Source organism: Manis pentadactyla, chromosome 5 (assembly GCF_030020395.1).
Source record: "Manis pentadactyla isolate mManPen7 chromosome 5, mManPen7.hap1, whole genome shotgun sequence".
NCBI classification, from domain to species: Eukaryota; Metazoa; Chordata; class Mammalia; order Pholidota; family Manidae; genus Manis; species Manis pentadactyla.
In genome coordinates, this window is record NC_080023.1 from 88284430 (window position 1) to 88312202 (window position 27773).

The 27773-nt window shown below is 35.9% G+C and overlaps 1 protein-coding gene across 1 annotated transcript in view; it reads left to right on the top strand.

Moving 5' to 3' along the window:
- Positions 1 to 302: 302 nt before the first annotated feature.
- Positions 303 to 27773, top strand: part of TET2 (tet methylcytosine dioxygenase 2) — a 153363-nt gene continuing 125892 nt past the window's right edge. The window contains exon 1 of the mRNA XM_036911767.2: positions 303 to 495. The gene's annotated coding sequence lies outside the window, so the exon portion shown is untranslated. The remainder of the gene's footprint in view (positions 496 to 27773) is intronic.

The window sequence follows — 27773 nt, forward strand, 5'->3', positions numbered from 1 at the left end:
CTCCCCCCGCTGCGCTCCCCAGCGCCGGGCAGCCTGGCCTCCACCGCGCGCCCCCTCGGCCCAGCCCCGGGAGCCGCGCGCCTTTGTGCGGGAAGCCCCGGGCAGGGGGCCGGTTCCCGGGGAGCCGGCCTGAGGGCCCCAGGGCGGCTGCGTGGGCCGGCGCGGAGGCGGCGGCGAGCGGGGAGGGGGTGGAGGGAGAGCGGGCGGCAGCCGCACGGACGGAGCTCGGGCGGCCGCCGCCTCCTCGCGAGCGCCGCGCGCCCAGGCCCGGCTCGCATGCGAGTCACGTCCGCCCCCTCGGCGCGGCCGCCCCGAGACGCCGGCCCCGCCGAGTGATGAGAACAGACGTCAAACTGCCTTATGAATATTGATGCGGAGGCTAGGCTGCTTTCGTAGAGAAGCAGAAGGAAGCAAGATGGCTGCCCTTTAGGATTTGTTAGAAAGGAGACCCGACTGCAACTGCTGGATTGCTGCAAGGCTGAGGGACGAGACGAGGTCAGAGCGCTTCTCTAATGCCGCGGAACTCCCCCCTTCCTCTCCCCTTCGCTTTCTCTCGGGCTTCCAGGGACTGGGGAGCACACCCTGCAGTGTCACCCACAAATACCAAGAGGGAAGCTTCACAAATTACTGGAGCCTCTTCAACATGGCTGACAAATATAGTTTTAATTCCCCCCCACCCTTTAAACCTGTACTTCTGTGTTCTGTTCTGTCCCCCGCGAATGCTTGTCTCTCTTTACCCAGAAAACTCACCTTTGTGACTCCGACCAGCCGGTTTCCCGGCCTTTTCTCCTCAGCAAAGTGATTTTTCTTGGCTTTCCTTTCTGAAATAGTTAAGCTTTGGGGAGGGGGGCACTACTTTTCCCTTTAATCCTTGACACCCCCTGACTCGGGTAAGTCAAACGAGTCTCTCGCTGACCCTAGCCCACCCCGGAAAGAACCCTGAAGGAGTGTTTTTCGACCCTTTTATCTGCTGTAGAGTCGGGGTCTGGGTTTGCGTCCGCCCCTTTCCATCCCGGTGCCCCCCGTGTGGGGGGTGTAGTAAGCGAATGTCACGGGGAGTGGAACTGTAGCCCCAAGTGGGGTTTTGTTTTTTCCCTCAGTCCGCGCGTTTTGTTAGTGCTGCTGAGAGAGGAAAGAATAGTTTCTCTGGTTCCCCAAACAAGACCAGAGCCCACTTTGCTCAAGGTACACCAGCTCTGCGATGGGCTGTTCCTTCCAGCCTGGGGAATGTGTGTGAGAAAATCTGTGGGCAAATCTGTGCCCTGGCTTTGTGCTTCTCCCGAATCAGCTACGTTTGGTTCCCCGGTAAGTGACAGGCAGACACAAAGACGGGCGCAGGCCGGGGGAGGGGGCTGGCGGGCGGGAGGAGGGGGCGAGTTGAGAGTTGGAAGACTGCAAGGTCAGGGGCGCCTCGAGAGAGGAAACCCAATCCCAGCAGAGCAGCAGAGAAGTAGAGGGGCAGATTTCTAACAGTCCCATCCAAATTTCTCTCTCTTGGCTGTCCTCTTTTCTTTAGTCTTTTATCTCTGCTTTTCTATGTCTCTATTCTCCGCCTCCTCCTTCTAGACACACACACACACACACACACACACACACACACACACACTCACACTCACTCACTCACTCACTCTGGAATCTTACTGAATCTTTTCACTGACACTGCGTGTCTAGTGTTACTCCGTTAAGAGTTTCTATGGAGCGTTTTCTACCTAAGGCAAAATTAATTGTGGCCTGGACAGACTCCTGGAAAGGTCGAATATGAAATATAAGTTATTTTCTGGCTATTGCCTTCATGACATACTTTTAATTGCATTCCGTGATTTTACTCTCCTCTTCATCTAGTGTTGGGAATTGAAAGAAGGGTTATTTTCCAGTTGTTTGCTTAAAATTTAGGGAAATATTTTTGTATTTGCCTTAGGAGTATGATGCATCTAAGAATTTAAAATCTCAAATCACACATTGTGCTTTGCCCTCTCCAGTCAGGGCTAATAATGGCAAATCCAAATCCAAACAATATTCATCAACAAATGAGCCAACAGAAAAGTGAGATTGTATCTTAGGGGAAGTTGGATGTATAGAGAAAAGATATTGGTCGTGCTTTGTTTGGTTTTAAGACTGTAGGTATTGTTGCCTGCTAATGAAATAATTATATTTGCATTTTAATGTAAAGTTGAAATAGTGGAGGGGAATTATATTCTCTTACATGTTTGTATGTGTGTTTTATAATAGGTCTGAAGTTGAATATAAATCTTAGCACAGAAAGCATTTTTTTAATGGTACTAAGTAGACAAGTGTTTGCAAGAACTGAAAAGTCAAACAAGCAGGAAGTAGTGAAGAATTGGAAAGTCAAACTTGAGAAGGAATGTGTTTGATTAAAAGATGGACAGAAGGAAAAGCAAAGTAGTGGACATTAGTCCATAAATCAGGTTTCCAAAAACCATTTGTTCTCAGTAGTTCACTTTGTAACTCTCTATTTTGATCTCTGAAAAGCAGTTAAGTTTACTTTAATCATTGATAATAGAGGTTATTTCATGTGATTACAAGGGAAAAGTATTATTCATACAAACAGCCCATTTGGTGAGTTATTTGTGTGAAAATAATGAAAACAGGAGTTCGGCATAAATGCTTACTGTTTGTTGAGAAAACAATGGTTAATTATTTTAGCAATTCATAATAAAACACAGTTCCTTTTGCTAACAGACTAAATATCTACCTTTTTTTAAAGCCCTTTTCAAATGTTGTGGTATATACTTGTCTTCAAGCTATTCAACTTCAAGCTATTACATCTATCAAATAATAAATATAATATTTTCCACTAGATAAATAAGAATACTACATTGGTTAATAATTTTGATTGTGACCATGAAGACTTGTTTTTCCTATCCTCAAATTTAGGCACTTTGTTGTTTTATGTGTATTTGTATGGTGAAAATAGTTGTTAATTAATGTTATATGAGGGGCTTCAATTATTACAAGGATCAGAGGTACATATTATTCACCACTTTGAATAAAAATACCATCTTCTACTTTATTAGAAAACAGATTGTTTGAATCAGTTTGGAATAAATAATATACAGTAAAAGACAACCTCAGTTCTTCATTTACTCTGTTTGTGGTACTCACTACCACCTGGATGCCCCCAAAAATGTCATAGAGAAACTGTCTTGGGTAATGGAATTTTAGGGGAGTGAGAGTGAACAATGACAAGAACATTTTTTTTTTGTAACTATATTGTTTTGCTTATTTTCTTGTTGAACTACTGGTTAATGAGAAATTTATTTGAAATGTAGGAAGTCCCTTGCTTTGTTTAAATTCACACATTTACAAAACTCTCGTTAAGGTTTTAACTAGACCTGGCATTGTGCTGGGCCTTGCCGGGAGCCAGAGAGATTGATAGGATGAATGATAGGATTGATAGGCACATGGACCTAGACACTAGATGGTCAACAGTCACTTCCAGGACAAGTGAAATGCACCTGCCCAGGAGTTGTTATGACAGAACACTGGACTTGTAGGTAACAAAAACTGGAGTTAGTGTTTTGGTTTCACTTGCTGAAGTTAGAATTTCTCTATCAATTCCTCCAAGACTCCACCCATAAGCAGTGTTGTAAGTCAAATGTCACTACTGAAGTGTATTTCCTTATTTGCTGACCTCATTAAGAAGCCCTTCTTATGATTCACAGACACACCTAGCAGAAACTCTGTTTTCCATCCTGTCCCAAATCCAAATTAATTCTTATGGAATTACCTTGAAATAAAATATTTTCAAACGCTCTGAATGTTTGACATGTTAGAATGTCTAATACTTAGAAATATTAGATCTGATTCTTAATGCTCTAACTGCTTTTGCTATAGAAGTTTAATTGTTGTTGCTTAATAGAATTTAATAGTCATATCTAACCATCTCAGGTTACTAGAGGGAATCTTTGTTTTATAAACAACCATATAGACTATTTTACTGTAGTCATTTCCTATTATGGGGACAGGTTAAAACTTTGGATCAGCCGTCACTGTTGGTTCATCAAAATAACATTTTTCTCTCAACTATTATGCCACCAACGCACAGTTCTTAAGAGTAGTAATGGCACCAAAGACGGTAGCAGGAAAATATCTCACAAGCCAACTCTGCAGTTGGAGCCTTAACTGTGGGAGAGTTGGCTTGCCAAGTCGAGCTGGTAGTTATCTGGGAAAGTGTGCTGAAGAATACAACCACAAATGATTTTGCCAAATATACAGGATTTACTTGGTCTAGATCTCCAATTTCTATTTTGACTCACTGCCAAAACTCAGTGAGTACTGTGACATTATTTAAGGAGGTTATATAGTACATCTGTTGGTTTGGTATATTGTAGGAGAGAAGAGTTCCAGAAGCGGAGAGGGTAAAGTCAGAGCACTTGATCACTGTAACTACAAGCCAAAAAAAAATCATAAGTATCTGCTTATTTCCAGCATTATTCTGATCCTAGATTGTACATTGCAGAAAATCCCTGGTTTAAGATAGATATATATAATCTCTTCTCAATAAAATGGATTTTGGCTGCCCATTCCAAATTCTATTGGCAGTGTCATGAAATGCATTTAAATGTGCCCAGCTTCAAGAAGGGGAAATAGATAGTAGGTGTATTTTTGATATTTTGTGTAAAAATAAAGTAGTGATAATTTACCTACCTGCAGTTTTAAGAATTTGGAACTCAGTATTTTATACTTTTTAAGTTGTTACTCAGACTGCCTTGAAATTAAGCTCCAGATAATCTGAAATTTAAGAGATGCTTTTGAAGGACAATTTAGGATATAAAATAATCTGATGCTTCACTATAAGTACTATAAATGTTTCTTTTGAATTAGATTTATGACTTTGGGAGGGATTTCTGTGTCTCTTTATTTCCTAATAGAACCTAGTGATGTCCTGGGTGGGGAGGGCAGAGTGGACAAAGATGGCTAAAGGGTACAAACTTCCAGTTACAAGATGAATAAGTTCTGGGATGTAATGTATAGCATGGTGACTATAGTTGATAATACTGTCCTGTATATTTGAAAGTTGCTAAGAGAACAGATCTAAAACTTCTCACCACACACACAAAAATTGTAACTATGTGAGATGATGGATGTGCTAACTAACCTTACTGCAGCAATCATTTCTCAACGAATAACTATATCACATCATTACCTTGTACACCTTATATTTACATGGCATTATATGTCAATTACATCTCAATAAAAGGTGGAGGAAAAGATTTAATGAGTTGCATAGAACTAGTAAAAGTTCTATAAAAAAATGTAATTTAGTTAGAAAATGTGCAATCTAGTCTCAATGCCTAAGATAAAAATCATGTGAAAGGTCTTAGTGATGGTGATGATGGTAGTAATAATGGTAATTTATCCTTAATGTAACTTCCACAGGCCATGGCAATTGTTGCAAAAGGACCATCAATCGTCAGCATATTACTTTAGTAAATTTATTCTGGGATGTCACATTTTTTTAATTGAAATTTTTATTGAGGTAAGTGTAGATTCATACAAAGTTATATGAAATAATAATCAGGCACATATATTTTCCCCAATTTCTCTCAGTGCAAAACTGTAGTATAATAATATCCCAACCAGGATACTGACATTGATATAGTCAGTCAATCTTATCCAGATATCCCTGATTTGACTTGTACCTTTGTGTATGTGTATATTTAGTTCTATACCATTTTTTAAGTCACATGATCAGACTCTTTTAAAACTTTTTTCCTAGAAACAGAAGTTTCACCCAGTACTACTTCATTAATCATGGGAGTGTGCTACCATGCTTTATCAAAATGTTCATCAAAATATAGGTTTTTATTTACTTAATAGTTTTTTTTGCATAAAATGGCCTTTGTGTTCACAACATTATAAGTTGATTTTAATGTCCTTGACATTGTAACATGTCATTTAATTCTCATCACAATTCTAGACAAGGTGCTATTATTCCCATCTCGGGTGAGGAAACTGAAGCAGTGAGGTTAAATGACTTGCCCCAGTTCTTACAGACAGTGCATGGTTTAGCTGAGATTTGAATTTAGGTAGTCTATGTCCAGAGTCCAGTCTTTTAACTACTATGCATAATGCCTCATTATCATTAATAATAAAAATGAAGTCATTAATGAAGGCTATGTAGGGAAAGTTATTAAAGAAGATTTAAAATGCATACAGATGTATATGCAAAAACTTGTACCTGAATATTCATAGTAGCATTATTAATAATTGTCAAAAGTTAGAATAACTCAGTGTCCTTCAGAGCTTATAAATGCCCAAACTGTGGTATGTCCATACAATGGAGTATTATTCAGCAATAAAGGGAATGATGTATTGATACATGCTACAACATAGGTGAACTCTGAAAGAAGTAACTAACAAAAGGCCATAAGGGTATGTTCCAACTAATAATAATTTCAAGAATAGGCAAATTGAAAGGGACAGAAAGTAGATTAGTCATTGCTAAGGGATGGAGATGAGAAAAGAGGACTAACTGCTAATAGATATGGGGTTTCTTTTGGAAGTGGTAAAAATGTTCTTAACTAGATAGTAATGATTGCACAACTCTAGAAATTGTATGCTTTAAAAGGATGGATTTTATTGTATATGAATTATATCTCAAAAGAGTTGTTATAAAACAATTGACAAGAGATTTGGCTTTCAGAAAGTATGTCATGTTTCATGCAAACAAACGAAGATACTGTTTAAACTGAATAGTATGGGGCTAAGCATATCTGTCTAGAAGTATGGCACCACTACATTTTACATAGTAGCCTTTTTCTCATTGATGAGGACACTTAATTATACAAAAGTTCATCATTGTGTTAGTGGTGATAAAGAGTCTTTAGGACTTTTATGAGATGATTCATTTGACAGGTGATAGGTTAGGTAACTTGGTGAATAGGGCTTAATGCACTATTGCAAGAAACTTTCTAAATATATTCAATTATTTAGCCACTTTCCAATGAATTCAGGAGATACAACCCAGTGTTAAAAGGAATGTCTATAAAACTTGCTATTCCTGATTAAACTGTTGCCAAATGTGCAGTTTAATCTAGAAGTGAGGGCAAATCTCTAGATTGCATGTTAATAACATAAATTGATAGATGATACACTTTCCTTTTTTGCATTAAGATCTCTTGTCTCTGAAAATAGCAAGGCACTAGAGAATATATAGAATAGGCTTTCAAACTTTGGTTTTGTTATCTGTTTATATTTCCACTTGTTATCATTATCTCAATTTAAAAAATTGAAATGACAAGGCATCTCACTGGACCTCAGCAAAGAACTCTGCCTCTGTGTACTGATACTGTAGCAACTGTAGTTGTAAAATAGGATTGAGAAGGGAATTGCTCTGCAGCAGTCTTTGTGATGCCAAGCCAAAGACAAAGTGGGAACCAGGTTCAGAGTGTTGATTGCTCCCCATGTTTTGCTACATGTGGACACAGTCTATTTACAAACACCAACAGAATTTTTACAGAATTAAGAAAAAATGTTTTTACAGAATTTTTACAGTGTGCTAGTCTCAATGAAATCAGGATTTGTGATTTTGTACACATAGGGCGAATTAGGGTTGGTTTTATTTGGACCTCTAACTTTATGTAATTCTAGATAACAGACATTCTTCTTGTTGAGTAATGCTTCTCTCCCTTTTTATTCTGAGGAGAATGTTGGGTTGCTGCCAGTTGAGTTGGGTCCCATAGCTTGGGATGAGGACTGATAGTCGGGGCTGGGTGGTGGGGGCAGACTCTATGATCTGGAAACATTCAGCTTTAATAATGCGATGTGCTGTTGTACTCAATAAGGAAATGCTTTGGCTTCATGTAACTGTTTTGAGGAATAGCTGTAGAAATGACCCAGAATTCTACTTTTCAAGAGATGATATAGCACTTACTTGTAAGCCTGTACATTTCTGACAGGCACAGTTTAGACAACCATATTAGAACCTTTAACCCATCAACAAGCAAGTTGATGCAATAATTATTATGGAAGCGGTAAAGTGGAATTCAGGTAGGTTCTCCTCAAGGGAGAAATGAGTGAGTAGGCCATTTGTTTTTACCCTTTCTTGTTTCTCTTAACACTTGAAAAACACCTGATAATAGATATTTATACTATTATCTCCACAATATTCTAAAATATGTTCACTGGGTTTAAGTGCAGTACTCCTCTTTGCTTTCTTAATGCACTTCCACAAATTATAAGCCTTTTCAAACGAACTGGAAATGTAGAAAATGGGATATTTTGATTTATTTTTATTTTCAGTTTTGCTTTTTATAAATAATCACTATGGAAGATACACTATATTCAAAAGAAAAACAGAACTGTGAGTATTTGATGATGAACTCCCTTCAGTGAGCGTTGTCCAAGCATAGACAGAAGATAGCCCACTAAGTATGCCATACATAGTACTGGTGTTTTTCATTTGCTGCTTTTACTATTTTGACATTTGTCATGGTCCGTTCTGTGGGCGCTGTAAATTAATGATCATTTTAATTACTATTGTCATGTCTCATTAGCCATTGCTAAGACCTGCCTTATCAAGTCACTTATTTTCTTGATAGAGTATTAAATTTAGTTTCTAAGCGCAGATTATACTTTAATGGAAACTATTTACCCATCACTCAAGGTGGGTTTTTATTATAGCATTTCTCCTCAAATTGGTATTTTTTTTTAATATTGTAATATAGAAGAAAAAAAGCTTAAGTAATGATGGTGAAACCCAGAGGATATGACATGGTCTGTTACTGAGCTATTCCTCCTGTTTTTCTTCCCTGTCTGCACTAAGAAATAAGAGCACCCATTAAAAAACCTTAATTATTAGTTGTGCTGCTTCTGAAGTACAGCATCAGAATCTGAAAACAGCACAATGATACCACACCCAGATTCCATCCCTAACATACTATCTAGGTCCTATTAATTAATTTTTTTAATGTTTGTTCTTTCAGCACTTCTTTCTTTTTGTTTGAAGTCTCTTTGAAGTTATGGAATTTTTGTATTCGAAAATTTTCATATTTGCCATTGGCTATAAAGTTCTGTTAGCCTTTTTGTGATCTTTCATGATTTTTGCATTAAAAGGATTATTTTTATATAATTTAGCTTGGATGATGATTAGCTTTTTGTTTTAAAACATATATCCTAATAAAGTATCTGATCATTCATAAAATTAGAGTATCACAAAAAATATTCACTTAACAGATATTAAAACATTAATTCAGTTACATTCATATTTTAATGTACCAAACATAACTGGTGAAAGGAAAAATACCATAAATGGGTGTTTTTCAAATACGAAGGAATAAAAAATTTTCCAACCTAAAAATACTCACTATATAAATAATTTATTAAAAAGAGAAACAGGTGTGTGTTCTTCAGGCAAGCACATATTTTAAACTTTGTACTCTAGATTCCATCTATCTTTATTCCAGTCCAGTAACCATATGGTTATTTCTTTCTCTTATGAAGTTATAGTATATATAATTGAAATAAAGACAAAGTTACATTTAATTTTGGAATGTCTACCACATTGTAGAATGTCTACCAATTTCTGGAGAAAGAAATTGGTGGACAGCAAAGCTAGTAGATATTTTGCTAATGGATTACCTTCTTAATGGCTGTGATTTAATTATGTGTTTCTACTTAAAGTCCAAATTGGAAAGGACATTTGGTTATTAATTTTGGGGGCTAAATTTTCAGTACTTTGTAACTTAACCTGTTTACTCTTAAGTGTGATTCTCATTTCAAGTAGGAAATTTTATAGACATTAATTTTTATATATTATTTGAAAACATTTTTATCAAGTGTATAGGAGATACAGGATACAGCATTTTAAAATAACTAAGTAACATGCTTGAGATTTTTGTTGAAGTCAGAGTTTCTTTTCTAACACAAATTTAATAATTTACTACTGACAGTCTGCTTCAAGTTTTTGGAATTGCCACAATGTGTCACGCTTTAGGTAATCTTGAAGGTTAAGGGAAACTTTCCAAATTCCGTGGTAAAAAGCTTAGTTGTTGACATTGCTATTTTTCTCTAATATTGGTAAGAATTCAGCCTCATTAAGGAATAGAGTTTATGCATTTCCTGTTCATAAATCCATTGTAAATGCAGTGGATGCAGTGAATGCAGATACAGTGAATGCAGATAAGCATAAAATTTTAAATAAGACAGGTAAAATAAGCTAAATTGTGTTTCTATTCACCCAAAGCCATTAGATACCTTTTGCTGAAAGGGACTTGTAAATTTATTTGGATGCAAATTGTCACTTTGCAAACCTTTTGCCTATTTAGTGTAGCTCTCTAGTGGTTGTGTAATCCCCACCTCATGATACTTCTGTTCACACCGAAGTAAATGAGCAAGGAAAAACAAGAAGTCCAGGGATGAGAGGAGGTAAAAGGTGCATCAGAATGCATGGTTGAGATTTCAAACCTTGCCCTAAATTTAATCAGATAAGGTAGCTAATTTTGCTCCGGTCCACAGGTCAAGAGCTACTTAGAGGAATGCAATGGAGATTGGTCACTTCATCCAGGTCTTCCTCACGCTAATTTTTTTGGGGGGCGGGGAGGAGAAGAAAATAAAAGAAAAATAAGTCACCTTTTAGAGATAAATCCTTGACATGCACATGCTCTTTTTTTTAGGGCCAGAGAAAAGGAGAGGTTTCTCTTCGGAACTTGCTGAGGGCTTTCTCACCTTCCCATTACACGCGGTCACATTTGACACACGGGTTCGGTGCGCTTGGCAGCGCTATTTACAAACACCATTCTAGGATTCCAGAGACTCTTATGTAACAGCTGAGAGAGTGCTGGCTTTGTGTACCCGTGGGCGGAGGAATCAAACAGTTTAATTCATAGTCGGGGAGCCCTTGTCTGGCGCTGACAGGTCATGAACCAAAGATCAAGGTGTCTGGGTCAGGATCCGCCCAAAACGCAGCTTTCCTGCGGAAACCTCAAAGGTTAGAAACCTTAATAAAGGATTAATCTTTTTTTTGATCCTTTAGCAAACGGAACCAGTTATGCCAAAAATTTTTTGTGATTTTGGGAAATGTGGGCAGATTGTGCCTTTGTTCTGGTTGTAATTTACTGTGCCGCTCTGGTTGAAGTGCACGTCAGCTGCCCAGTCTCACAAATGCCCATTTTTTTAAAGAAATGTGTATTTTCGTATTTATAAGTATCTTCAGATGCAAGAGAATTCATAATCTGACTTGCTGAACTAGACACTTCCACTACACAAAACTTAAAAAAATGATTACTTTATCATCGTCCTGATTCCATCCTGAAACCATCCCTCTCGCCTTCTTTTTCAATTCCCCATCACTACACCTCCCTCAACTCTTCTCCATTTTAATTCCACAAGACTTGGGGTTAAAAAGAAAAATAGGTTTCTATGTTAAGGGAATTGTTCTTCCTTTCCCAGATTGATTTGAAGAGTTTTCATGTATATTTATCAATACAAAAGAAATCTTGCGTTTAAAAAGAAAACATTAAGGCACCAAGAATTTAAATGCCTAATCTGTGTATCTGGTGTATGTTTCCTGGTGCTTTTCATTGTAAATTGTAAGGTGACTGGTTGGAATATTTAAAATATGAGTAAATTTTGAGTTATTTTTGTATTGCATCTAATACAATTTTAGACGGATGTCATCATTGATTATCCAAAAATAGAAACCTGCTTGCCTAACAAAGAATTAAAATTAGATCATCAAAAAGTGAACTTGTAACTAATTAAAAAGTTGGCCTGTTTGAACTCTTCTTTCATAGGAACCAATTTTTTTATTTTTGTAGCTACACTACCTTTCTAAAAAGAGGACAGATCAGAATCTTAGGAACATGGTAGTATAAATGAAAGAAATTTGAGTTTTAAAAATAAAGGATACTTTCCCAAGAGCTAAACCAAGGACCAGAATTATTTTAAGTAATGTTTGGTGTAAGAGAAGTTTAGATCTGCAATAATTTAGAGATGACCTGTCCAAGTCTATTATTTTCATATGAGACTTATAGCTGCTTAACATCTGAATCTATTCTCATTTGGAAGAAATTACCGAAAGAGTGACTCATTTAACCAACACAATGAAATCTAAGGATAGACTTTTTCATTTCTGTTGCTGAGTAAAAGTTCCTTCTGGATTTGAAAAGATGTAACTTATATAGTGGTTATCAGTTACAAGGTACTGAAGATATTGTACATTTCTAATACATTGAATTAAGATACAGTGAAAGTAGAGTATCGGCTTAAAAAGATTATTTTCATTTGCTTGTTTTCTTGGCCTGCTTTTCATTGTTTTGGCCTGAAGCGAATGTGTTTATCTTAATTACCTGAGGCCCCAAAAGTGAAAATTTGTGTGATGTGACTTACACGTCTGCTTTCCTGGAGCACCGTGCAGAGCCCGTTTGGCTTTCATTAGAATCATCTCAATCTATTAGAGAATTCATGTTATCCCCTCTTCCTATACCTGCCTTGGACAGTAAGACATATAGTTAGAGCTCTGGATTCGATACTCTAAATTAATGCTTTTCTGCTAATTAAGGGATTTAAATATAACTTTCATTGGACTGTACTGTGGCTTCACTTGAAGTGGCAAGTATGCAATAAAAATTGATTTATTCATTGGGTCGGTTACCATTATAAAAATGAGAGTTGCAATTATCTCTAAATTATAAAATTTCAGAATGGTAGATGGAATGTGGAAGATACATACCAAGAAGCAATGTGGAAATTTTAGTTCATCCTTTTTTCAGTTACTACTGACTGTGTGTGTGTGTGTACTCACACTTGCATGCACACATGTACATATGTGCATGCTTGCACATGTGTATTTTGGACTTTTGATGTATAAGTTCGATTCTCTTGGTAGAAATAGGTAATTTAACAAACCATAGTAAAAGTCTCTGTGTATGAATATAAAGTGAAAAAATACTGATGCCATGTATTTTTCTGAATATCACGAAGGATTGCACAAAATCCTCAGTCTTGTTTAAACTGTTTTTATATGGTCCTTTAGGAAGACAGCTAAAACTTCAAATAGGAGCGCACATAAAAACTAACAGCTGGCTTGGTGATGTTCAGATTGGTGCTAGGGTGCTCCCTCTTGCATAGGCATTCCAGGTCACCCTGAGGCTTTCCCACGCGGTCAAGCACACATGGCTGTAATGTTTACACACACTGTTCCAGAATTCTGAATACCAGTGATGTAACAATGGGGGCAGGAGGAGTGGTCTATAGCTCAAACTATTTGAATGACCTGGGTCATGAATATTGATACAGAATAAGAAGGCACTGATTGTAGTAAAACTTGACACAAGGGGAAACATGGATGCAGAAAGAAGTCTTTCACCCGCCCCCTATATTGTTTTATTTTAAACTGTATCACCCCAAAGGAATTTTCTGCTTTGAACTTAAAATAGTGGCTTTCAACCTGGACAAGTGAGTAAGTGCTTTAGTATCCAAGGACTGGAGGTTATGAAGCTCTTAAGAGTGTCACTCTCTTTCATAACCAAAGCTGACTCAGACCTTTTTAGAAGCTATTATGGCAGCTTAACCACCTCTAGTAATATTACTACATACCTGCATGGAAACAGACAATTGCAGTTAGAGCTGCCATTTTCTCTTGTTTTGAAATTGTTTCTCACCCATTATTTGTTTTACTTTTGAAAATGTCATTCTCACTATATGAAGAAATATTTCCCATCAGTGAATATGTTTATATAGAACTGCTTTGCTTTACATTATGGTCTGTTTTAGAGCCTATTTGCAACAATATGGGAGGAAAACCCCCTTCTTATCTGGTAGAAACATGATAAAGAGAAAGACAAAGTAAGTGATAATATTGGAAAACATGTAATAATAAAGTTTTGATATTCATTCAACTAAATACCAGCAACTATGTGTAACATGGAAAAGTATCTGAAACAATGAGGGAAAATGTTAAGGAGAATATAAAGAGTTTCCAGTGAATAAATGCTGTACCACAGATTATGAACATTTTAAAGGTGTGCTTTTCTCTCTCTCTTACATGTAACAAATTATCAAAGCCTTTCATCACCTTCCTTTGAACTTTTAACTGTTTTTTTTCTGGACTGTGGGTTTAATTCTATGTGCAAGTATGTGTGTGTTTGAATATGCTTTTATAGTTTAGATCTTGCTATGTGAACTAGAGATGTTCCCAACTACTTATATTACCACTTGGATTCCCACCACCTTTACTTCAACATTTCAATAAATCATTCTTGAGATTTGCAAAAATGTAGTTCATTTTCAAACATAGAATCATAGATTGTTATTGGTTGAAAAGGATGTTAGAGACTCTCTAACCTGTTACATTTACGAATGAGAAAATGGAGACATGCAAAGACAGTTGCCTCAAATTGCATAATAGGATATTTATCATTCTAAGTATAGCCACTGTTGACTAAGCTATTACATCATTTTAAGCACCATGTGAGGCACTTTCTAGATATTACCTTATTTAATTTTCACATCACCTTTATTTTTGATTGTGCTATTATTATCATCCTATTTGGGGGGTATCATCCCTTATCAAAAGATAATTTTTGAATTATGTTTGACACCTCCCTATTTGCAACTTTATCACTAACACCTATAGAATACTATGTCCATTTGCTTTGCCCCTTTCCGTTTCTGCTTCATTCACCCTTTTTTTTTTTTCACTCCATTCCTTTGTGATTTTCTCCTTGGTGTTCTCACCTGCATGACCTTTCTTTCCCATCCTCTTCCAGTTATTTCAATTTTTCACCACATTTTCCTCCTAAAGGAATCTACACTGCCTCCTTATTTGTAATGGGTCAAAATCAGTTCCTAAACAGCTGGCTGCCATCAGACAGTCTGGTCTTTGGAGTTTGGAAGATGTAGTTTTGAAACGTGACTTCTTATAAGCTGTGCTAAGTTCTTATTCGACACAGTAGCTTTACACTCTCTGAATCAGCTTCCCCCTCTGTAAAATGGCAACAGCTAATAAATTCTTACCTCACTGAGAGGTGTTGCTGAGAGGGTCAGATGTGTTAACATAAATAAAACACCCAGCATATTACTTGGCAAAATTGCAGTGACTGAATAAATATTTGTTCCTACCTCAAGCATATGTTGAGCATCTATGTATATTAGGAAAGAAGAGAGCTAGCATCATTGCCGTTGTGGAGTATACAGACTCAGAGAATACTCAATTCTGTGATCTTTTAGAAATCATAATGAGATGGAAATTGGTGGACTCATTGACTGGTCAAATGGGGCAGTTTCCCAGGATGCTTCCAGCACTGCTCAAAGGTGTGATGCCTTGGTTGCCTGAATAGTCCTAGGCACTAGAGCTGACATGGCTTTCTCAGTGCTGGGACCCAACAGAGACTGTGCAAGTCTAAAGCATAGTCTCTGAAGAATGCCTTTAGGGGGAAGAGATGAAAGATTATTTCCATCCCTTTTATTGTTTTTTAATCAGGATACAAATTATGAGTCTGAAGTTTCATCTGTTCACATCACCTTTTCCTGTCTTTATTAGGTACACGGAAAGGGTACAGCTTGTCCATAGAAATATAAAATGATAACATACATGGTTTGAAAAGTACTAAGGATTGTAGATATTGTTCTTACTGTTTCATATCCATTTTTAGGAACAAGAACAGATATTTTGGCATACCTTGCTCAATGACAGATGATAAGTTCTTATGCTAATCCCAGGACATTCCCATGAGAATGAGAATACCTTACATGGTGGTGCCATGGTATTTGGGGCCCATGTGAAAGAGGTTTTGGAGTATCTCCCAATTAGTTAACAGTTTAAAATGTATCAGCTATCCCTTATATGTCAACGACTGTCTTCTTTCATCAAGATTGAAGTTTCCTTGAGAGCCAGGATCACGTCTTGTATGTCTGTTGAATCCCTCACAATAACTAGCATACAACCAAGTGCATAGCAGACCTTTAGCATACACGTATAGATTGGAAATATTCTTGAAAACCATTCTAGGTCTGAACTACCATTTCTGGGAAATGAGGAACACAAAAGGAAGATGTTTGGTTAGTTTCTACAGTGACTTTTCAAAAAGTACAGGTACATAGTAAAAACAAAAACAATTTTAAGTAACACAATCAGGTGTATGTATTTTGGTCTCCTGCAATAATACTTTTTTTAAATTATCAATTATCAGACATAGCTTCCTGACTCCCATCTTCCTGATGTAAGATGGGGAAATTAGTATCCCTCATTTTCATCTACATTTCTTCCAGTCTCTACCAACTTCTGTATTCTATACTATTATTCTATATTGGTAAGTTTATAATATTTATATTCTGATCTGCATTTATAGCTACTTCTCTTGTGTTTTGTTTTTTGGTCAATGCTAACTTTTAAAAAAAGCACTGTTCACAATGTTTTAATTATAATAACTAGAATTCACTATAATACCAAGTGGTATGGTTGAATATGAGAAGGAAAAAATGATCCCATGTCACTAAAACTTGGTTTGTTTCAAGGATAAAATTTTAAGCGTCAAGGTAAAATGGATTCCATTTTGTTAAATTCCTTTATTTCCTCAATTTATGCCATATTTTAGTTTATGCCACATTTGAACTTAAGTTTTCCTATGAGCTTTTAATTTTTCTTGAAAATTTTTATTACTTTTATTATTCTTATTGATAGAAAAAACATGTTGTCACTGTATCACAATGTTTTTCCAATTTTTTAAAGATAATACTTGGCAAATGAAATATACTTCTTTACCCTCTTTGATTTTTCCATTCTAAATTAGACTTTCTTTTTATTCACCTAGTTAGGTCCACTATTACTTCAGTCATGTGCTTTTTTTCCCCTTTTTTTACTGGCATACATCCCTAGGGTTTTTTTTTTTTTTTTCCTTTTTCTCTTCAGAAATGATGTGTAGGAGGCAAATTGAGTGCTTACATGGCCAAAATGCCTTAAATTTTTCCTCAGTTAATTGATAAATTATTGTGTATATTATCCTGTATTCAAAGTAATTTTCCCTCAGAACTTGGGAGATATTGTACATTACTACCTTTCATCCAGTGTACCTATGAGATATATGATACAAATTTGATTCCATTTTTTTTAGATAACTTTTTTCTTACTTAAATGCTTATTAGGATCTTTATCTTTTCAGCTATGAATTCTATCAGAAAGTTAAGAGCTCATAAAAAATTTAAGTCCAAATGTAGCCAATATAAGTCTTTTAAAATACATCCTTGAGAGCACTAATGATCCTCTACAATCTGGAAACAAGTGCTTTTATTCCACTTTAGGAACTTTTCTTCTATTATAACTTTGTTCGTCCCCCTCTATTTTTTTCTTCTTTATCTTTTTGGAACTCATGTGAATTGTACATTACACCTCCTCAGTTTATTTTAATTAATTAAATTCCCTCTCATATTTTCCATCTGTTTTCTACATATCATTTTGCCAACTCTCTAGATTTATTTTTATTGAGGTGCATACAATACAATGCACAATCTTAAGTGTACAGATCAATGAATTTTGACATGTGTATACACTCATGTAACCATCACCCAGATCAAGATATCAAACATGCTTTTTCCCCTTTCACCCATCCCTCCACTCCTTTCCCTATGGCCTCTTCCAGTTTGTTCTGTGTTTATGAGTCTATTTCTGTTTTGTTTGTTTTGCTTTTTAGATTATACATATAAGTGAAATTGTATGGTAATTGTCTTTCTCTGACATATTTCACTTAGCGTAATGCCCCCTAAGTCCATCCATGTCATCACAGATGACAAGATTTCATTGTTTTTTACGGCTGGGTAATATTCCACTGTGTATATGTACCATATCTTTATCTATTCACTATCAATGGATACTTAGGTTGCTTCAATATTTTGGCTATTGTAAATAATGCTGTGATGAATACAGGGTGCATGCATCTTTCTGAATTAGTGTTTCTGTTTCTTTAGTTAAATTCCCAGAAGTGGAATTGATGGACTATATTGTTTTTCTAGTTTTAGTTTTTTGAGAAATTTCCATACTGCTTGCCATAGTAGCTGCACTAATTTACATTCTCACCAACAGTGTACAAGAGTCCCCTTTTTTCCACATCCTTTAAACACTTATTATTTCTTGTCTTGTTAATATTAGCTATTCTGAGTGATGGGAGGTGGTATCTTATTGTGGTTTTGATTTGTGTTTCCTTGATGACTCGCGATGTGGAGCTTCTCCTCATGTGCCTGTTAGACATGTTTGTCTTCTCTGGAAAAATGTCTGCTCAAGTCCTCCACCCATATTTTAATTGGGTTATTTGTTTTCTTGGTGTTGAATTGTATGAGCTCTTTATATATTTTGTATATTAGTCTCTCATTGGATATATCATTTGCAAATATATTCTCCCACATAGTATACTATATTTTCATTTTGTGGATGGTTTCTTTTGCTATACAGAAGCTTTTTAGTTTGATGTAGTCTCACTTGTTTATTTTTGCTTTTGTTTCCCTTGCCTGGGAAACATATCCAGAAAAACAGTTTTAATGCCAATATTCAGGAGTTTACCGCCTGTGTTTTCTTCTAGGAGTTTTATGGTTTCAGGTCTTAAATTTAGATCTTTAATCCATTTTTAGTTTATTTTTGTGTATTGTGTAAGACTGATCCAGTTTCATTCTTTTGCATGTAGCTGTCCAGTTTGCCCAACACCATTTTATACTGTCTTTTATCCATTGTATGTTCTTGCCTCCTTTTTCATATATTTATTGACCGCATAAGCATGTGTTTATTTCAGGGTTCTCTATTCTGTTCCATTGATCTATGTATCTATTTTTAGTTCTAGTACCATACTATTTTGCTTGTTGTAGCTTTGGAGTATAATTTGAAGTCAGAGTGCACAATACTCCCAGCTTTGTTCTTATTTCTCACAGTTGCTTTGGCTATTGGGATCTTTTGTGGTTCCATACACATTTTAGGATTATTTGATCTAGTTCTGTGAAAAATGCCACTGATATTTTGATAGGGATTGCACTTAATCTATAGATTGCTTTGGGCAGTATGGCCATTTTAACAATATTACTTTTGCCTATCCATGAGCATGGAGTAGCTTTCCATTTATTTGTGTCTTTTATTTCTTTCATTAGTGTCTTACAGTTCTCAGAGTACAGGTCTTTCACCTCCTTGCTTAGATTTATTCCCAGGTATTTTATTCTTTTTGATACAGTTGCAAATGGCATTGATTTCTTAATTTCTCTTTCTGTTAGTTTGTTCCTTGTATATAGAAACACAATAGATTTCTATATATTGATTTTGCATTCTGTAACTTTACTGAATTCATTTATTAATTCTAATCATTTTTTGGTGGAATCTATAGGGTTTTCTACATATAGAATCAGTCATCTGCAAACAGTGACAGTTTTACTTCTTCCTTACCAATTTGGATGCCTTTTCTTTTTTGTGTCTGATTGCTGTGGCTAGGACTTCCTGTGCTATGCTGAATAAAAGTGGTGAGAGTGGGCATCCTTGTGTTCCTGATCTTAAAGGAAATGCTTTCAGCTTCTCACCATTAAGTATGATGTTAGCCATGGGCTTGTCATATATAGTCTTTATAATATTGAGGTATGCTCCCTCCATACCCACTTTGTTCAGAGTTTTTACCATGAATAGACACAGGTTTTTGTCAAATGTTTTTTCAGTATCTATTGAGATGATCATACAGTTTTTACCCTCCTTTTTTTAACATGGCATATCAATTGAGTATTTTGTGGATGCTGAACAATCCTTGTTGTGTCCTTGGAATAAAGCCCTCTTGGTTGTGGTGAGTGGTCCTTTTAATGTATTTTTTAATTCAGTTTGCTAATATTTTGTTGAGGATTGAATTAAATTTTGTTGAAAAATAAGAGAAAGAAAGCATTCAATTTTAGCTTACTGTCTCTAAGGAACAATGCAAACAACCTTAAAAAAGTGTGTGTAGGATATACACTGTATATTTGTGTGTGTGTGTGTATATAATATATCCCTAGACAATATTTGCACGGTTTTTTCACTGGTACTTTAGTTACACTCATTTTAAAAATAATAATAGAGCTATAGTCCATTGCTAATTTTCAAAACTTGGTGTGTATGGTTCTTTACTAAGTCCTCAATATTCCCCTATAATGCTTCCATATTATAGTTCCCAGGTGTAGTCAGTGATTGTGTTTATTAGTCCCAAGAGTAGAGATTCATCCTATGCAGATCAAAGGTTGTGATTATCTAATTTCTGAACCTTTGAAGATACTTTGCTTATCTTCATATCTTCTACCAATTTTTCTGCTCATTAACAGGTAATAGAAAGTAAGAAAAGGAGGTGAAACCTAAATTTCCATTTTGCACTGCTCAGCAATCTTTAAAAATAAATAGCAAAATCTGTAAGGACATAATCTTTCCTGAGAGCTCCACTTCCTAACTATAGTGAATGAAGAGAACACTGAAAACAACAGGTTGCCAAGAAATATACAAACTCAATAAAGTCTACTTCTGAAATATGTCCAGAATCTGATCATTTCCCACTATTTCACCATTTGCACACTGTTCAAAGCCACCGCTGTGCCTCACTTTGAGTGCTTCAATATCCTCCATTAGAGTGGGTCTTCCTCCTCCTGACTCTCTATCCCTCGGTCATTACACCATGGTCTTTTACCCAAGCCTAAAATTTAAGTGATCATTTAAAAATTAAGTCAGATCATGTCTCTCCTCTGTATAGAACCATCAGTGGATCCCTGTTTAACTCAGAGTACAAGCTGAAGTCCTTTCCAGGGCCTCTGAGGTCTCAGGTGATCTGGCCACTGTTTGTTTACATTTCTGATTCTGTTTGTTGCCACTCTTCTCCCTTTGCTCTGATATTCATTGATTTCTTGATGTTCTGGCAACAAGATGACCATCCTCTTTCCTCCAGGTTTTCACTTGCGGTTCCCTGTTCCTGGAACTCTCTTCCTTCATGTATCTACCAGGGTTGCTTCTTCTTTTCTTTGGATCTCTCCTTGAGTATTAATTTTTCAGGGATACATTCCCTAACCATTCTATCCAACAGAATTGCCACTCTTGACGTTGCCTTGTTTTCTTACATAAGGTTTATCATCACTTGGCAGAGTATTTGTTTATTTCTGCTTTTTAAAAAAAATTCATTGTCTGCTCCACACAGTAGATCTGAGTTCTGTGAGAACAGGGGCATTGTTTGAGTCATGTAGCCTCAGCACACAGAGCAGTGGCTGGAACGCGGTTGGCACTCAGTATTTTGTGAATGTGTGAATGAATGAAAATGACGCAGTAGGCACTCAGTATTTTGTGAATGTGTGAATGAATGAAAATGGTGTAAAAAAAGAGAGGCAATAATATAATTTTATTTTTACTCCATTTCTCTTTAAACTACCAGTGTTGTGTTTCTCTCCTTATTCCTCGCCATCAGGAATTAAAGACAGATAAACTATTCATTGTGCACACGTAAGTGAAATTAGGCTCTCAGATTCCCATGATATAGCCGAAATAATCTTCCAGGTACTTCTGGGGCCAAGGAAACATTTGTAGTTAAAATACCATACATACTGGCAACTATTTTTTTCTGATGTTACTGTAATTCAATAGATTTCAGTTTTATTTGTGTGTTCAAAAGGCTTTTGTGGCTACTTCAAAATATAAACATGATTTGGAAAACTACTTTAACTTTCAAACAACTGATTTATAAATAGAATTTTGTAGGTCAGGCCTCCTGAAAGGTGAGCACTGCCTATGTTCTTCTGCCTTTTTCTTTCAAGGAAGGCTACCAACTTCTTTCTAGGGAAGGAGAAATAGCACTGTTTCCAATTTTCTTTGTACCTACTAACATGGTGAGATACCATCCCACTAGTTCCTTAGTTCTGAGTTTGAATGTCCTTAGCATTTATTTCATAGTGAAAAACAGTTATAGGTAGATGGTTCTTCTATGCAAGTTTTCCACTGGTTTTGAAATGCCTTCCTTATTCATTAAAAAAGAAATGGCTAATAAGAAGAAAACAAATCCTACCATTTGCAACAACATGGATGGAGCTAGAGGGTATTATGCTCAGTGAAATAAGCCAGCAGAGAAAGACAAGTACCAAATGATTTCACTCATCTGTGGAGTATAACAAAGCAAAAACTGAAGGACCAAAATAGCAGGAGACTCACAGAACCCAAATGGACTAACAGTTATCAAAGGGAAAAGGACTGGGGAGGGTGGTGGAAAGGGAGGGATAAGGGGGTTAAGGGGCATTATGATTAGCACACATAATGGAGGGGTGGGCATGGGGAAGACAGTATAGCACAGAGAAGACAAGTAGTGACTCTATAGCATCTTACTACGCTGATGGACAGTGACTATAACGGGATATGTGGTGGGGACTTGATAATGGGGGAATCTAGTAACCACAATGTTGCTCATGTGATTGTATATTAATGATACCATAATTTTTAAAAATGGCTAAAACAAATTCATAGTAAGTTGAGTGCATTTTTCTTGATTCTGTTATTGTTTCTAAGCTCCATGATGAGAGTTCTATTTCTGTTTCCTTCAAAATGGTATTTCCAATGTCTAGCACAGTTCCTGGAACATTGTAAGCTCTATGAGAGTTCTATGTAAGCTCTATGAGGGAACTTACAAAAAAAAATTCATATATTTGTAATTTAGACCAGTACTTTTTTTCTTATTAAGGTATCATTGATATTCAATCTTACGAAGATTTCACATGAGCAACACTGTGGTTACTACATGCACCCATATTATCATGCCTCCCTGCCCCCACATCCCACTTGCAGTCATTGTCCATCAGCGTAGTAAGATGGTATAGTCACTACCTGTTTAGACCAGTACTTTTAAAGAATTCTTATTCCTAAGGTTTAGTAGCAAAAAACCCATAGTGATTAATACTTGACTTGATGATAATGAAATGAAATACACTGATTCTTTTTTACTTTTCTTCCAAATATAGAGAACTTTCTGAAATCTGAAATCAATACCTTTTCTTGACATAATACAGTATAACAAGATAAAAGAAGCCAATAGTCCCTCATTGATCTTCTATTCTCTAAATAATGGCTAGAAGATGATAATTAAAAAAAAATTCAAAGGTCAAAAAGCCTTTTTCAAATAAACAGTATAACTTGTTGAGGCATCTTCTGAAATCTTAATTCTATATTGGTGATACCAACGTCCTGCTCTTGAAAAAAGATGCTGCTCCTTGCTGCTAGTGTCATATCTTCTCACTTACAGTGGAAAAAATACAGTGTGGTACTTGGGATACTGCAAAAGGGAAGTCAGCATTCATACTTGTGGACAGACGTGCAGAAATACACTAGGCTCTCTCTTCTAGATTGTATTTTTCATATTCATATGCGTGTCTTTACCTGTTTTGAAAGCCTGTTTTCTAATCTTTTTCCAAGGCTTATCATCTTCTTCCTATGTTCATAGTATGCATTTATCAGATAGTCCAAGCATGAGTAGTATACTTGGTATTACAGAAAGGTACAGTTGACTTTAAATGAGATCTTTGACTTTTATGTGCTACTGAGCAGGAGAAAGCTTATAATTCCTCATCTATAAAATGAAGGATTTAGACAAGATAACATTTTATTAAATTTCACTGAACTTCAAATTCAGCATTAGTAAACATATATTATTATGACTACTTGTAGCATATTGCAGATGTTAAATTTGTTCCATTGTATTTTATAAGTGACCTTATTATTTCCTTTCAAGGAAAAAAACAGTATTATATTCAAATACCTGTGTGCTTATGAGAAACACTTCAGAAGTATGAAGATTGAATTCAGGGTGTCTTAACACATTGTATACTTTATGCAATATTTCTCATGATGTGAGAATATTATTGGCATTAAGATGTGAGACTGATTAACTCTTTTTCCTAACTTAAAAAGAAAATCTTCCAGTGAGTGGGAAAAAGTTCATCAGAAGTGTTCTAGTAGATGATAGGTACAATTAACAGTTGTTTTTTCCAGTTGGCCATGCTACTATCTTGTTATACAATGCCATTGCTTTTCTAACAGAGCAGAGAACAAAGTTACTCTGGTCTTATTTCCATAAACTAAACTCTAAATATCCCTTCAGAGAATAGATAATGTGAAAAAGAATCCTGCTACTTAAGCCTCTAAAGAATATAAATTTTGTTCTTAAGAGGAAGTTCCCTCCTGCATACCAATACAAAGGGAAAAAAGTTTACCTTTCTTTAATCTGTAAAGGAAAATGTGCATAAAATGGCTATTTACTGTGTATAATTTACTAATGTGCTAAGTTCCTGGATTAACCTTTTGAGAAAAATTCAAACTTACTGAAAATGAGATAACAATGAGTCATTTTAGTAAGTAAATCGTTTTGAAAACGACAGGTTTGCTACAAGAATGCAAAGTTGATGAGGTGAAAAAAATTCAAAGAAATTTGCTGATTCATTTTCTCTACTACTCAGTGAATGCAAATTCCATTTACTCAAGATATTATGTGGTAGATTAAAACATCTTTGAAACGAGGCTAATATCCTAAGGAGAACTCCTCTTAACCTGATGTATAAGCAGGATTACAATTTAACAGGGATTAACACTGGTTAGGAAAAATCTTGAGACTTAAGGACTTCAGCAAAATATTGACTGAGGGTAGATGTGTGTATAGAAATATAAAACATTTGACCAGTACCTATAAAAATAGTGTATATCATTTCTTAATAGTACGTAGCAATGACTTCAAAAGACCATAGATCTCCCTGTCAACATATACTGTGACAAAATTAATATACTAATTCTGTTTTCACCCAGAACCTCAATTTGTTCTATAATTTTAGTACAAATAAGAATAAAAATTTTTGGTTATCAAAGAGAGTTAAAGCCAATAAATGTAAAACTGTGGTAAGTCTACGCCTTATCTGATAGGCCTTGAAAAGATATTTCACAGTGCTTTCTTCTATGAAAAGTTCATTGGTACATGGGAAAAACCATTTTTGAGAACCGACACACCATGATCACAGAATTTCTAGTCACTAGTATTTCCTAATTCATATTTGGATAAAAAGATGTGATATATTATAGGATTATGTATGGTCAAAAAGTAAAAAAAAAAAAACACTTTGAAAAAACTACTGTAATTTCCATGTAGGAAACTTACTATGCTAACAACTAAAAAGATGAACAAACTGAAAAAAATCAATTCTTCATAGCTCCCTTGGAGGAGTAACCACTCCTACTGCCCCCTAAATGGGAAAGACAGGGAGATACAGAGAATCACATTTCACAGGAGCAGAAACCCATGAGTGGAAACGTCTGTAGCAACTAGTGTGAGGGTAGAAAAATGAGTTACTATCAAACTGCTGGAGGCTCACTGTGGGTAGGTCACAGAGTAAAAACCTAGGGGAAACCAGCTATACGGGACCCTAAACTTCTGCGAATTTTACCTCCAGGTGCTGTACCAGGTCCTTACATACAGTAAGTATCCAAGGAAAGTCCCCTTGTAGTTTGGCAGGGGGAAGAGGGAGCCATTTTCAAATATGCCAGAGTGTTCTGTTCTTAATAAGGCCTGTCCTCAGGAGAAACTATTTTACCAGAACCTAAACTACCTGGGGGAAAGGAAATGCCCAACTCCAGTTCCCTGCAACTTTCCATATGAAAGACAGGAAATAAGCACCTCCAGACCCTCCCAGCTGTTCTGTCCTACTTAAGGAGGGGGAGGTGGGCACTGAGAAGCACGGTGAAGCTCACAGTCCAGGGGCACAGGCTTCCCGCAGGACCAAAGTGAGACCTCATCAGAGGACTGGAGAATGCCTCTCATCCTTCCACACCTTACCACTACATTACTAAAGGCCTATTTACTGCAATTCTTTTCCCCAATACATGTCCACTTTAGAACAAAAAACTACCAGACATACTAAAAGGCAAAAAACACAGTTTGAAGAGACTGAACTAGTATCAGAACCAGGGTCAGATGTGGCAGGAATGTTGGAATTATCAGACCAGGGGTTTTTTAAAACCATGATTAATATGCTCAGGGCTTTAATGGAAAAAGTAGACAACATGTAAAAACAGATGGATAATATAAGTAGAGAGGTGGAGACTTTAAGAAAAAATAAGAAATGCTGGAGATCAAAAACACTACCAGAAATGAAGACTACCTTTAATAGAGGTGTTAGTAGACTGGATATGACTGAGGAAAGAATCTCTGAGCTTGAGCATAAAGACAACAGAAACTTCCAAAACTGAAAAGAGAAAAAATACAAAATAACCAAACAAAACCCAACAGATATCCAAGAATTGTGGGACAATTACAGAAGATGTAATATGGGCATAATGGGAATACCAAAAGAGAAAGGAATAGAAGCAATATTTAAAGCAGTAATGAGTGAGAATTTTCCCAAGTTAATGTCAGATACCAAACCACAGATCCTAGAAACTCAGGAAACACCAAGCAGGATAAATGCCAAAAAACAAAACAAAACACTACATGTGGGTATATCATGTTCAAAGTGCAGAAAATCAATGATAAAGAAAAAATCTTGAAAGAAGGCAGAAAAAAAGACCCCTTATATAGAGTAGCAAAGCTAGGAGTTACGTCTGACTTCTCCTTAGGCACCACGCAAACAGGAAGAGAGTAGAGAGAGGTTTAAAGTGTTGAGAGAGAGGGGAAAAAAATTGTGAAATTATTCCGCAAAAGTGAAGGAGAAATAAAGACTTTCTCAAACAAAAAGTGAGGGAATTTGTTGCCAGTAGACTTTCTTGCAAGAAATGTAAAAATTCTTCAGGAAAAAAGAATGATATAGGTCAGAAACTAAGATCTACACAAAGAAAGGAAGAGCATTGGAGAAGAAATAACTGAAAGTAAAATCAAAACATTTATTTTTCTTATTTGGCCTAACCTTTAATCATTTGTTCAAAATAATAGTAACAATGTACTAAATTATGTACTCTCTCTATACATATTCGTGTTCAAATACATATATATACATATTCTTGTATAAGTGAAGTAAATGACGGTAATGATACAGGGACAGGAGGGAGGAGTTGGGACTATTTTGTTATTATGAGGTACTTACAGTACCCATGAAGTGGTATCATGTTATTTGAAAGTGGACTTGGATTAGTTGTAAATGTATATTACAAACTCTAGGGCAACAACTAATAAAAAAAAAGCTTTAAAAGAAGTATAACTGATATGCTAAGAAGAGAAAAAGGAAATATATGACTCAAAACCACAAAAGACAGAAAAGGTGTGGAAGATAAAAATAGCAACAAAGTACAAAGGCCACAATGTATAAAACAGTAGTAAATATGGCAGATATTAATTCAGCTATATCAGTAATCACCTTATAGCAGTGGTCTAAATTCACTAATTAAAGAGATCATCCAAGTGAATCAGAAAACAAAACCCAACTATATTGCCTATAAGATACTTTAAATATAAAGACACATATAGATGAAAAGTAAGAGACTGGAGAAAGATACACCATGCTAACACTATATATATATATTTTTTTTTTTGGGGGGGATCATTAGTATACAATCACATGCACAACATTGTGGTTACTAGATTCCCCCCATTATCAAGTCCCCACCACATGCTAATGCTATTCAAAAGAAAAGCTAGAGTAGCTATATTATTTTCAAACAGAGCAGACTTCAGAGCCAAGAAATCTATCAGACATAAAAAAAGCATTGTGTAATTACTTTAAAAGGGGTCAAAACTGCAAGAAGGTATAACAATCCTTAATGTGCATGCACCTAACAACTGTCAAAATATACAAGGCAAAAACATAGAATTGCAAAGAAAAATAGATGAATC